We start from the raw sequence: 12946 nt of genomic DNA, 5'->3' as shown, positions 1-12946 counted from the left end.
AGAATAGCAGTTTCCTGAAGAAAATATCCAACCACCTCCACAAGAAATCGGCTAACTCAATGGAATCTATCAGACAGTCGCATTTTTCAAATAGAGGAGGTGGTTGTTTCGGAAGGGCCATAGAATTTGGGATAAATGAAATTTTGCTGCCTCTGAATAAGATCGACTAAACTAACGCTGTCTAAAAAACGGCTAGCCTTGGTCTTCTCGTTAGTTGCTGGACGACAACTTAGATCTTCTTTGTGACTGAAGAAATCATTTCCAATTTCGCATCTTCTATGTGTAAATTATACTGCAAAAATGATACGGAAATCTATCCCCCGCCTCAGAATATTGCTTATCATGTAGTATCGACAACCCACATGCAACAGCAATGTACAAAGGCAAGATGTATCCACTCAGTTCCCTAAACTGGCTTGTTTGGCTGAGTGAATAACTTCAGAGTTATCCACTGCGGATAAAGCGGATAAAGCGGATTTAAAATTTTCATATTTTCTTTCTCATTTCCTTGTAATGTAACGTTAGCCTATAAAAGGTAGGAATGTACTATAGTAGGAATGAACCTATTATAAAATTCTAACTAAGAAATGTTGAATATGGATGATCATATTAGTAATCAATCCGGTGTTGCGAATGCAGCGCATTAAGATCAGTTCATAACGGACTGTGGTGATGTTATTAGAAATGGAAAGGCAATAATTTCACGGAAGATTACTATGAAGAGTGTTGTTGCGTTTCATCTCGTGCATCAATGACTTCTCTCAGTCAGAAGTGGACGATAGACATGGTCATAGAAGTTCAAGAAGAACTTCTGTTTTAAACGTACTGAACTCCATATTCAATGCCTGGAATTGACTTCAGTGCGCGTACTGCAATTGGACAGGAGATCCTTGAAACACACTGTACTATGGAGTTTTTAATCGCGATATACTTTTTCCAAATCAGATGGACGTGCTTGAGTATGTTGACTGTAAGAAAAGGTTATTAACCGGAGTGTATTGATCCATCCATTACGTATGATGACGATGGTGTTTATGGTGTATAAATGTTTCTCAAGAGATGGAGTAGGATTCCATTTATCATAGTGTCCGGAGGGATGAATACCAAACTTGATGATCATATAGACTGTTTTGTGTTACTCTCAGTATTGTGGTTCTGTGGACTCCACCCAGTCGAGTATCAGCAAGGGTAAATCTTCCTGCCCAGAGTCCAGATCTGAAAATGTATATGATCTTACTCTCCAACTTTCTCTCAAAAGAAGAGATACGATAGTGAACAGAAGACCAGAATTTGACATTGAACTTCTGTACAGAAATGTACACTGGCATTTTGGAACAGGAACTCTTTGGATATGCAAAATTATGTACTCCTTTAACGATATTTAGTGTATACGTACAACTAGGAGAGTAGATTTCTTGATTGCAGCCAAAGATGGACAAATTATGTATCAAGGTTTATGAAAATAAAGTGTTATGAACACTGAAGTTTCTGTACAATATTTGTAACGCAATGGTGTGGATTTCTATTAAATCGGAATCCATCTTGGATCGAACAGATACACCAGTCTTCAAGCCGTGTTAGAAATCAATTATATAACTAATTTATACCAGATTATCGCCCTGCGTACGAATTCGAATTATAGTACCTGAGGAAAACGCCAATAAGGAGCGAATTCAAGCATACTAGAGTGGAACAAAGGGTAAGCAAGTGGACATTTAAACATTTACTCTAAACTAAAAGGGAAACTTGTGGCCCGTAGGATTTGCCGCCAAAGGTCTTTCATCTTATTAAGTTAGGCGCCATGGCTGTTTGTTCTTCATACTATGGTGTCCGTTAACTTCTTTCCAAGCAGTGTATTCTTAAATGCTAACAATGTTAAGTTGCTTCCTAATACATTATATTTATATAATTCTGCAATGTGTATTATTATCTCTTAATATTCTCTAAAATTTTTCATATTACTGTCGTATCTAGTCTTTGATCAACTATTTTATTTTTTACCCAACTTCAGATCCATCAGTTAAAACTGTCTTGTGCTATGCAAGTTTAGTATTTATTGCATAAATACTAAACTCGTATTCCATAAAAACTGGAGTCACTACGCTTCCCATCATACAAGTTTGTTTATTATACTATCCATTTCCATATTAAATTTACTATTTCCATTGCAAATGTCACTTAAAATAGCTGAGTTTGCCAAGGAGTCAGTTGTGATTTTCCAAATTCCCACATTTTCAAAATGATTAATGACTGTCATGCTAAATGTCATAGCCATTCCAATCGTAATTACATTTTCTGATTTATTGTTTTGTAAGCAATTTTGTCTTTGCAATTGTTTACAGTTTTGTCTGTTTTGTGGGAGAATGGGAGGCAAGAAAATTCTTGCCGTATGAGATTGTTTTTTTGCTTCCAAGATAGGACTCGAACCCAAAACTATCCAACTGAAGAATCATCGAAATACAAAAGCACTCGAACACAGTTATTTGGAGTGTTTGATCATTTATTACAAGTATCATTATTTGTTATTTGTCCTTTGTTTTTAACTCAGACATCCAGCATTAGACCACCAAAGGACGACAATCGTTAGATGTTCTTTTCTAAGAAATTTGTTAATAGTCTTAAAAGAAATTCAATCGTTATTTATTTATTTATATATTTATTTTTTGTATCTCAAAACAGATCGGTAACCTAAATTATACCATCGTTTTTTAAACATGAATTATTCAATGGTAATAAAAAAAATCTAGTTTTTAAAATTTAATTTTCGTTTTATAGCTATTGTGATTCTGAAAGCATAAATGAAACTTAAAAACGGATAAAAACATGATCTGATAATGTTTAAACATGTCTAAACCTGTCTTATACCAGTGAATACTATAACACTAATTAATATGTGAGCGTTCTAATTTGTTCACAGGTTTCTTTTAACCTCATTTAAAAGAAACCTTCTTTTAACCTCAGTCACGTGTTATGTAACGAATATGCTCAGTATAGCATACTCGAATAATAAGGTTCGCATACTTTCATCAATTTGGGTGTGAACTAGGGACACATTAAAACACGTGACTTCATAATGATTGTTACAAATTTTCGTAAAATTAATTTGGTCCAATGAATTATGGAAAAAAGGCTGGTCTGTGACTTTTGGAAAAGTAATAATCTGGTAAGAACCAAATTAAATAAATAAAACCCGTAGTCAAAATAAAAATTTGCTGTGCGACCAATATGGTCATTATTTAAATCTTTTTTGCAAAAGCTGCAAAAATACTGAACGGTTGATGATGCATCTTCTGCTTCCAGTGCCATTAAGAAGTTATCATCATCAAATCAAACCTTTTACTAAAGTTGTTAGCAAATCTCAGCTGACTGAACATATGATAATAAAATAATCTTATCTGAGATTTGAATTTATGTAATCGCAATTTGGACTGTTTGAATATTCCTAACGAAAATTAGCTGCTGGAACAAATTTGGGTTTCTAGAAATAAAAAGAAACTCTTCCATTATATTTTGAAACAAAGACTGGAATTTGTTACTGCTGTGATGCAGATTTTCGAGAACTGAATACGATTCATGAGCGGAAACATTAGCTCTAATTTGTTGCATAATACTAAGGGGAAGATTTGCATACGTTCTCTCTTCATACTTTTCAAAATATGTTCGGTCGATGGAAGGTAACAAACTAGCAGGATGATGATGATGATGATCGGACTATTGATAGCCATTTTAAAGTAGTTGCATTATTGCTGTATGTACAAATGATGATTTGCGTGCGTGCGTGCAGGCGCGCCATTGCACAGAGATGACACATTATGTCAAGAAAATATGGTCTTCTCAAAGAGATTATGAAATTATTTTCGAGAAGGCCATATGTTCTTTCATACTAACGAGAGAACTTAAAACACAATTCTCTCCCCATCACCCTCACACCGTATAATCTCCAAGAAAACTCCCATGAAAAATGGTGTTTAAACAATGGATCAAATGGTGCAGGGATATTGTATTAGTGAAGAATTTTAGAGCAACAATAAATCTGAAAATTGAAAGAACACTTGTTGATCATCTTCTCACAAAGTTCCACGAAATAGAAGATAGGATGTTAGTGAAGCTGCACTTCCTTCATTTGCAAGTAGATTTCATTCCTGAAGCCTTTTGTGTAATGACTGACAAGCATCCGGGCACTGCCATAATGGAACAATAACAACGAAGAAAACGTACAAGTCGTGTGATTGGAGATTACTGTTGATTTCATCAAAGAGAAACCCTTGAAGTCCTTATGTAAAGAAAATGAATTACTTGTAAGTTCGTTACTGTGAATTTTGTTAACATTTAATTATTTTTCTCAATTATTTCAAAATGTGAACTTCAAATTACTATTTATATTAATTTTACAAACTATGTTGTTTCTCTCTCTATATATATATATAAAATAAATAAATGCTAAATATATGTATATTTGGCATTTATTTATTTTATTAACTCATACTAAGCCAATCATACTTTATATTTTGGCTTACTTGGAATAGAGTGCCAAAGAATTCTAATTCTAGCTGCAAAAAAAAAAAAAAAAAAAAAAAATTTGTTTTTAAATTCTACGCAGTAAATTCATTGAATTCGCCTGTTTTCAGTTTAGTTTGTTGACCTGCGTAACTGACGATCTCTCCCAGCATTTGTCTGGCCTCTAGCAAAATGGTAAGGGAGGAGCTCCATAAGGCATAGCGAGTCTGGTTTTGAATGTATAAATAGAAATCATGAGTTCCTCCCCCCCACCCCAACTCCCAGAAAGGCAACGAGACACACATTTTAACAAGATAGTGAAATACAGCAAAATCATTCTCTTGATCAGTCTCTAAGTAAGGTTTTGAAAAAATGAAACTAAAGCTTACATAGTGAGTACCACGAAATGTTACTTTCCCTTCATTCATAGCATAATTACGTAAACGTTTATTTTATTTTAGAAATAAATAAACCATCTCAGTCTCTGTGTAAGGCTAATTGTAACTGAATAAAATGCAAAAGGAGTCTTTTAATTGGAGTTTATCAAACCATCACAAAAAAAGATTTATGCTAACAGTTTTGAAGTAAGTCTAAAACTCTTATTCGATCAGTTACAATTAATGAGAGAAATAAGTTCCTTGAACAAAGCCCAATGCGCATGGACAGAATGAAGACTGAAGCTCTAACAGTAACAAGGATCATTGGTTAGCCATCTTACGTGTGAATTTTAGAATAATAATAATAATAATAATAATACATGAAACCTTCATGTAGTTCATCGAGGAAGCGCATTTTCCACCATTCACTACGCCATCTACCGCCCAATATATTATTTTTATCTATTAATTTCATTTTTGATGTTGTTGATTTGCTTTCTGTACTGAATGAGAACCTACATGTTTCGACTTGCCCTTTCGTTTATAAAGACATGGGTTGAATGAGTGAATCCCATCTAGGACGCTAAGAACTTTTATCAGGACTTTACATCTGAAGTGAATTAGACATCCTCTTACGAAAGTAACAGAATATAATCTCCCAGAAAATCGGATTTTTTTTATCTCACAAAACAGGTCAACTGTCCAGAACAACAACAACAAAAAAAAAATATATATATATATATACAACATAGAAGACATGGTTTAATTTTTCCATGCCGTTCCCTTTATGTAGGATCCTCTCAGTTTGAAAGATTAATAGCTTAACAAGTAAAAGAAGGGTAGTTACCGAGATATTTTCATTTTTAGCCAACTTTTTTTTTGTATAAGTCACACTTGTCATCAATGATGATGTTTACAATATTTGGCAGGACATTAATCATTAAGAACAGATTTTTAACCATCTTACCGGCCATTATGGATCAAATACGCATCCAGATACGCTTCGTATCCATCATATATTTCAATGGAATATCAATGGCATTAAAATTTTAATATGCACTTCGCATCCATGGTAACTTGGACATATATATATGTCCTGGCCTGTAGCGTGATTTTGAATTTCAAATAAAGTTTCCAATGGTTTGAAATATTTAAAACCATGATTCCTGAATATTTTATATTCAGGAATCTTAAGTTTAACTTTTGTAAGTACTTTTCATTTTTTTAAAAGAAGTATTTTGTAATCATTCACATCATCTCTGGGCATTCCACATACTGGTTCAATAATTAATTTTATAAGGCGAAAGTTTCAGCGATATAATTAATACTTAGAAAACTGATAGGAAAGTCGGCATGTTAGCGAACTTGAAGTTATTTTGTCTATTTATTTATTTGATATTTTACACTGTAATAAAAATCATTAACATTTTAAAAGAGAAAAAAATTCATCTGCCATACATTACACCGTTGCTATGGTAACGTGCTGATATTAATACGAAAATAATTCGTCTGTTTATCCATTTCTTCTGTGTAAACGATCAGGTGATCAGAAAGGCGGGTCCAAGAACATCCTCTGGCGACATTAATTGGCATTCCCATACCAACAGAACAGCGGACTTCTTTAGCAGAATTGTTTCAATTACGTTCCTACAAGAAAAGGCCCCGTCAAGTTTGCTATTACTGAAACCTGAAACAGTGGTCACGGTATTTGGATTGCAGTACGAGTCGTCATGTCAGCGTCCCGGTTTACACAATTATCGCCAGGTGAGACAACGTGTAACTCATCCGTAGGATCTTGTCAACCTTGATCATGTAGCCTCCAGCGGAGGCCGGGTTATCTAAGTATGGAGATACCCGGTTGTCCTTGAGATGGGTAACCTTCATGACTTGCTTCGAATAGTTTTGTTCCATCTGTATCCCTTTTTTCGAATAGACGATCTGAGACCTCTGTTCCCCCCCCCCCCCGCTTAAAAAGCACCCCGTTCCTTTCCCTTAATTTACGGGTTTTAATATCCATAACTAAGGTGCATTCATCTCGTTGAAATCTGCTGGGGACATCATTAAACGTATTGCCAGTACCTGCATTTGCAGAATATCGTTAGTTCGAAAAGCGATGCGTTGCTATGGTAACCAATTCGCACAGTATTTCTGGTGCACAAGTGTTTAAGTGGGAGCTGAAGCAATTCATCTCTCTTTAAATTACATTGGTTATTAATGTATTTTTTTATACCGAGAAAATGAGGATTCGGAATTAGATTTAATATAGGATTCGAATTAATATCAAATTCTGGAGCCACGATTTTTTTTTTTTTCTATTATTGAAACATCAATGCAACAGTAAACATTCCAAATGATCATTATTACTATTCGGAACGATATATCTAAAATAAGCTTCAGGTAAAGTTTTGGTATAATAAAATGCTTTGTATTTAATAAATACTCTAAATTTAATAAATAAAAGTTGAAGAAAATCACCACGAGAAATTTTAGTTATTGTTGTAGAAGAGAATATGCCTCCTGTTTATTTATTATTTTTTTTCAACAGATGATGAGAACTGCCGTAAGGTGTCGCTAGCATAGGAGAATATTACGAAGTAACATCTGAACCTATTTACTGAACTGCGTAAAAACTACGAAAAAAATCATTAAGAAGAATAACTGAATAAAGGTGTTACATAGAAACGAAATATTATATTTAAACTTAACTGAAAAACGCTAATGCTTATTTTTTTAATTCAATGATTTTTATTATTAAAATTATGATTGCACATATGCATTTACAAAACATGTTGCTCTAGTTTGTTTGTTTTTTTAGTTTTTTTTTTAACAATGAATTTCATACAAATTTTCCTTTTTTTTTTTTTTTGTTAAATGTGTTAATAATAGTTACTATAGATGGTAATTTATAGTTTGCAATTGAATAAGATGACGTTTTAGCAGCATTTAGAGTATAGCAATGATATTTTAGCAGCATTTAGAGTATAGCAATGATATTTTAGAGCTATAACTAGAGCACTTCAATGTAATAAATATTTTTTTCTTTCTGTTGATCTCGGTTGAGATGTAATGTCTCAGCTTGCATCCTCGAAGCTTTTTAATAAGCTTATCTGAGGATGACACCAGTTAGATATTTTTTATTGATTTGATTGCTGTGTTGGAAGTAGGCTGATGTTTGAGAGGTCAAATGAAAGATATGAAAGGTCTGATCAAGGTGAAATTGCCGATATATTCTGATGTTATTGCATCTGTCTTGATGGTTCACATTCATTTTTGTTCTGGTCTTCTTTTTTAACTAATTAGGAGACTTTTGTTTTTCACTGTGGTCACTGTGATAGTCTTTCTATGTCTTCTGAGCTTTTAATTTGTATCGGCTTTGAAGTTTGTGACTTCCTCAAGAATATCTTAGTATCTCTGATTCACAAAAATTGATAATTTTTTCTGTTTTTGCTTTTCTTGGTTGGCACAACAGATTCTGGTTGAATGGTGTTAATTATTCGAACAGGAAGATTGGTGTATTGTCTTGCAATACGTTCAAGTCCTCAGCAACTGGTTTTTTCTGTCTGCTGGCTTTTATGAGATTGTCTCTTGTGAACTTGCTTGTAAGACGAACTATGACTGGTGCAGGTAATGGCAAGCCTTGTTTTTTGCTCTTCCTAGGAATCCGATTTACAGTCTAAATGTCATTAAGCTGTAGGGGATTATCAATTGCATGGCCTAATTTTAAAACCACGTCTCTGAGGTTTTCTGTAGGTGCAGTTTCAGGAAGACCGTTTATGACAAGATCTTCTTTATATTGTTGCTGATTTAAACGTTCATATAGTAGTTTTAGGGAATCAAGTTCTTGATGGAGTGCAGATATCTCTTTCATCAAACTGTGTTGCCTTTTGTCTGTTCAGTTCATCGTCTGATTTTGCCTCCGGTATAATCGGCTGCGTGGTAGGTGGCTGCCTTAGGTGAGTTTCTTTGTTCTCCCTACAGAGTAGGCACTTCCATTCCCCGTGTGTTGCATTGGATTTACGTTGCCAGGCTGTTTCTGAATGGCCGGCACATGTAAAATGTAGAATCCTACTGCATTTCCTACAGGATATATGATTTCCGTTGGATGATAAATCCTTCAGGCATTTGATGCACTTCATGACTCACCTTTCTTCCCTTGAGCAACTGTAGTGTGATTGTAAAGATAGTGACGTCCTTTGTTCTTTGCTCGTTGTTGACCATGGTCCTCTCTGTTCACTTTTCAGCTCTTCAAAATTTGGTTTCTTCTTAGCCGATTTCGGTGAATTTTATATCACTGTCTTCGGCGTGACAAGTAGAGTTACTTAGGAACACTTTGATATTAAAAACAGGAGTTGGAACCATTTTAAAACTATAAAAAACGGGAGCAGCGATATCACCATGCACTGGTTCATATGCCCACACAGTGCCTTATAATAATAATAATAATAATAATAATAATAATGATATCGAATCTTCGGATTACAAAATAGTATATATTCCTTGTAGATAAAATTAATTGTATGAAATGGATACCAGGGATGACATATACCATAGCAGATGCGAATCTGGTTAAAATTTCTTGTGAAATTCCATATATGCTCTTGTGAAATTTATATACTCCATATATATCATTATTGGCATATATGGAGTATATAAAAAGAGTCCACAGATCAGAAGAATAACAAATATGCATTACCAACAAAAAGGAAAAAAATAGAGTTTAATATTAAATGAGCAGATTCCCAAACATTAAACGTAGCAGGTTCCTTAACCTTAAGAGAACCAAACATATAAAAGGATATATAGAAAAATTAAAAAAAATGAAATAAAGAAACAAAAGAAATAAAGAAATAGCATGACGGGAAGAATCTTGATTGAAATTAGTCCAACGTTGTCAGTAAAATAACAAACATGCAGTAATAGGCATGTTTGTACAGGAACAAATATGTGCAAAACATTCCATTTCTACCAATTCTGGTTCTGATTTCTATAACGCTGAACTTGCCATGCCAAGATAAGACTAAGTGCTATATCATATCACGCAATGATGGACCTTGAAACTTCTTTGGGAGATAGAACGAGTCCTTGACTCCTCATCCCTTCATCTGAATTTTTTTTTGTGGGTGAGGGGATTATTGTGTGTTAATTACCCCCGCCCCCATCTTTGTGAACATTTTATGCTGTATTAGTTTTCACTTGCGATGGAGGATTTCGATTTTCTGTGTTTGAAGCGATCTGAGCGCTTGTAGTCTGCTGCCTATTGAATCAGCTGATTTGGGTGACTGTGAAGAATTTTTCTGCAAATGCCTATCATGTAGGTCTTGAAGGTTGACTTCTCGGTGTAACTGGATTCTGATGAACCAAGGGGCATTAAACGCCATTCTTAGATATTTATTCTGGATCGTTTGTAATCTTTGGATGTTTCGCTTAGTCGTGTGTCCCCAGGTGGGTGAGAAGTGAATTAGTTCAGGTCTTATCACTGATTTGTAGAGGAGAATTTTGTCGTTTATGTTTAGGACTGTTCCTATTCGAGAGTGGGTAAAGCTATGCTGTAGTCTGATTAGCTTTAGTGGAGATACTATTTATGTTTGTCTTGAAGTTTAGGCATTTATCAAGCTGAACTCCTAGATATTTGGTTGAGTTGTGCCAAGGGATGATTTTTCCAAACATTTGTATGGTTGTGTTCAGGCATGCTTTACGTCTGGTAAATAGTACTGCGGAGCTTTTTCCTGGGTAGAGTGATATATGCCATTTGCTGTACTAATTCTCTAATACATTGATTACTATTTGCAACTTGTTTATGGCCAGTTGTGGACGGAGTGACCTGGTTATGATAACGTGTCATCGGCAAGACGGCGGTGATGAATTGGGATTACTTGAGGAGATCTGCCGTGCATATGGAGAAGAGTAAGGGCGATAGCAAAGAGCCTAGGGGGACTCCAGCCATAATTCTTCTTTCAGTGAATCTGATTCCATTGATTTTTATTTTGAATTTTCTGTTGTTCAGATATGATTTAGCGAGTAGAACTAGTGGTAATGGGATTCCTGCTTGATGTAGTTTGAAAATTAGACCATAATGACAAATTCTATCGAATGCTTGAGTTATGTCCAGGAAGACTGCACCAGAGTTGGTGCCATTCATAATCTTGGTCTATAATTCTGAAGAAACTGTGTATGTTTTCCATATTTTGGAATTAGGAAGACATCTGCGAGTTTCCATCGTTCTGGAAAGTAATTTAGCTGTAGGATGGCATTAATAATGATCACCAGGTTCATAATATCTTTGAGTGGGAGTAGTTTGGGCGCCTTGTTTGTGATTCCATCCCGACCCGAAGCTTTTTGTTGTTTAGTTTTCTTAAGATTTGATATATTTCTACTGGTGATATGGATTTTTGTTAGATGGAAATGTGGCATTCAGAGTTATTTACGCACTTGTGTATGGATTTTTCTTATGAAGTTTATATGTAATTTGGCATAATTTGGGCTACATTGTCTTTCCAAGTTATCTGCAAATGCTTCTGCTTTTTCTTCATCATTAACTATTCTACATTCACCTTGGATTGGGGGAAGAGTGTTATGTTTTACAAGAGAAGCAATATCATAATTTTCCACAAAGATTGATCTTCTGTGTTTAGGTGTCGTATCTTGTTATTCCAAAGTTGGTTTCAGTGGTCCTTCAGACCATGCCGAACCTTTTTATCAGCAGGATCCACTGTTCTGTGATATTGTCTATGTAACCTGTTTTTTCTCGGATAAGAAGTTTTATGTCCTCTGTTAGATCGGTTGGAGATGCACATGGGGTTATATTAGTTACCTGTGATATTGCTGGTAATATTTGTTTTTAGAAGGATGTCACTGCCTTTTCTATTTCTTCAGGAGATGTAATATGTGGTACTGGGCCAAGATTTTCCAGGAAGGCTTGGGGGGGGGGGGGGGGGGGAAGTCTTTTCCAGTTAATAATTGTGGTGGTATTTTCAGTTAAATCTTGTATAATGCCTAGTTGCAATATGATGTGGTTGCGATCAGAACTCAATTCGTTAATTGCTTGTAGTTGGTATCTGTGCGCTATATTTTTTAGTATAGCTATATCTAATACATCAGGACGACCGGTTGCTCCGCAGTGTGTGGGTTCTGTGGGTCCTATTACTGTTATATTTTTTGAAGTAGTAGTAGTAGTATAAGAGTTGAGTTTTCTGCCGTTGATATTTGAGTTTCTGCTATTTCAGACTGAATGTTTGGCATTAAAATCTCTAGCTATGATTACTGCTCTGCCTGAGTGTAGTATCACATCTAAGTCTGATTCTAGGAGATTTTATTCGGGGGATTTGTAGGCTGCGAAGATCGTGATAATGCTTGAGTTTTCCATATGTATTTCTATTCCTGTTGTTTCCATGTGTTCTGTTTGGAGTTCAGCTACTGTGTTATGTTTTATGTTTCTTTTGATAAAGATGGCGGTGCCTCCTCCTTTTGCATAGGATCTGTCTGTATGGTAAGTGCTATAACTGTTGATTCTGATCTTGTCACTTTCACTTGGATGGAGGTATAATTAATTTACGTGAATGATGTCTCCTTGGGTTTCTTATGGATAAGTCCAAACTTATCCATAAGTCCTTATCCAAATTGTTCTCTGAAATCCATTAAGGATTTCAGAGAACAGCGACTGTGTGTATCTTAGAATGATATCCTTGACTACTTGTGTTGGGTTGGTTTTCGGGAATTCAGCAAACATTTCTCCTATGCAGCTTGTTATGTTCTGTAGAATAGGTTTGTTAGTTTACTGTGAATGGTTTATTCTTGGCTTTGGGTCTTTTAGGTAGGTTTGTCTTGCTCTTCAGCGTACGTCCTCCCGTAAGTTGTAGCGACCGTGGTTTGATGGGAGAACGTGCGTTCCTGTACGGATCTGCTGGTTTGTAGTTGTCTCTTCTAGTTTTGAGGAAATGCTATGTAGCCTCTGTAGTTTGCGGAGTGTGGGCCTCCGCTGTGGATTTTGGCATTCAATCGTTGCATGTTTGCCACCACATTTAACGCATGGGTAATCTGCTTTGCAGCAGCGATGTGAATGGCCAAACTTTTGG

Source organism: Typopeltis vanoorti, chromosome 4, assembly GCF_054136105.1.
Source record: "Typopeltis vanoorti isolate ZY-2024b chromosome 4, IOZ_Tvanoo_1.0, whole genome shotgun sequence".
Classification (NCBI taxonomy): domain Eukaryota; kingdom Metazoa; phylum Arthropoda; class Arachnida; order Uropygi; family Thelyphonidae; genus Typopeltis; species Typopeltis vanoorti.
This window is presented reverse-complemented; position numbering follows the sequence as displayed.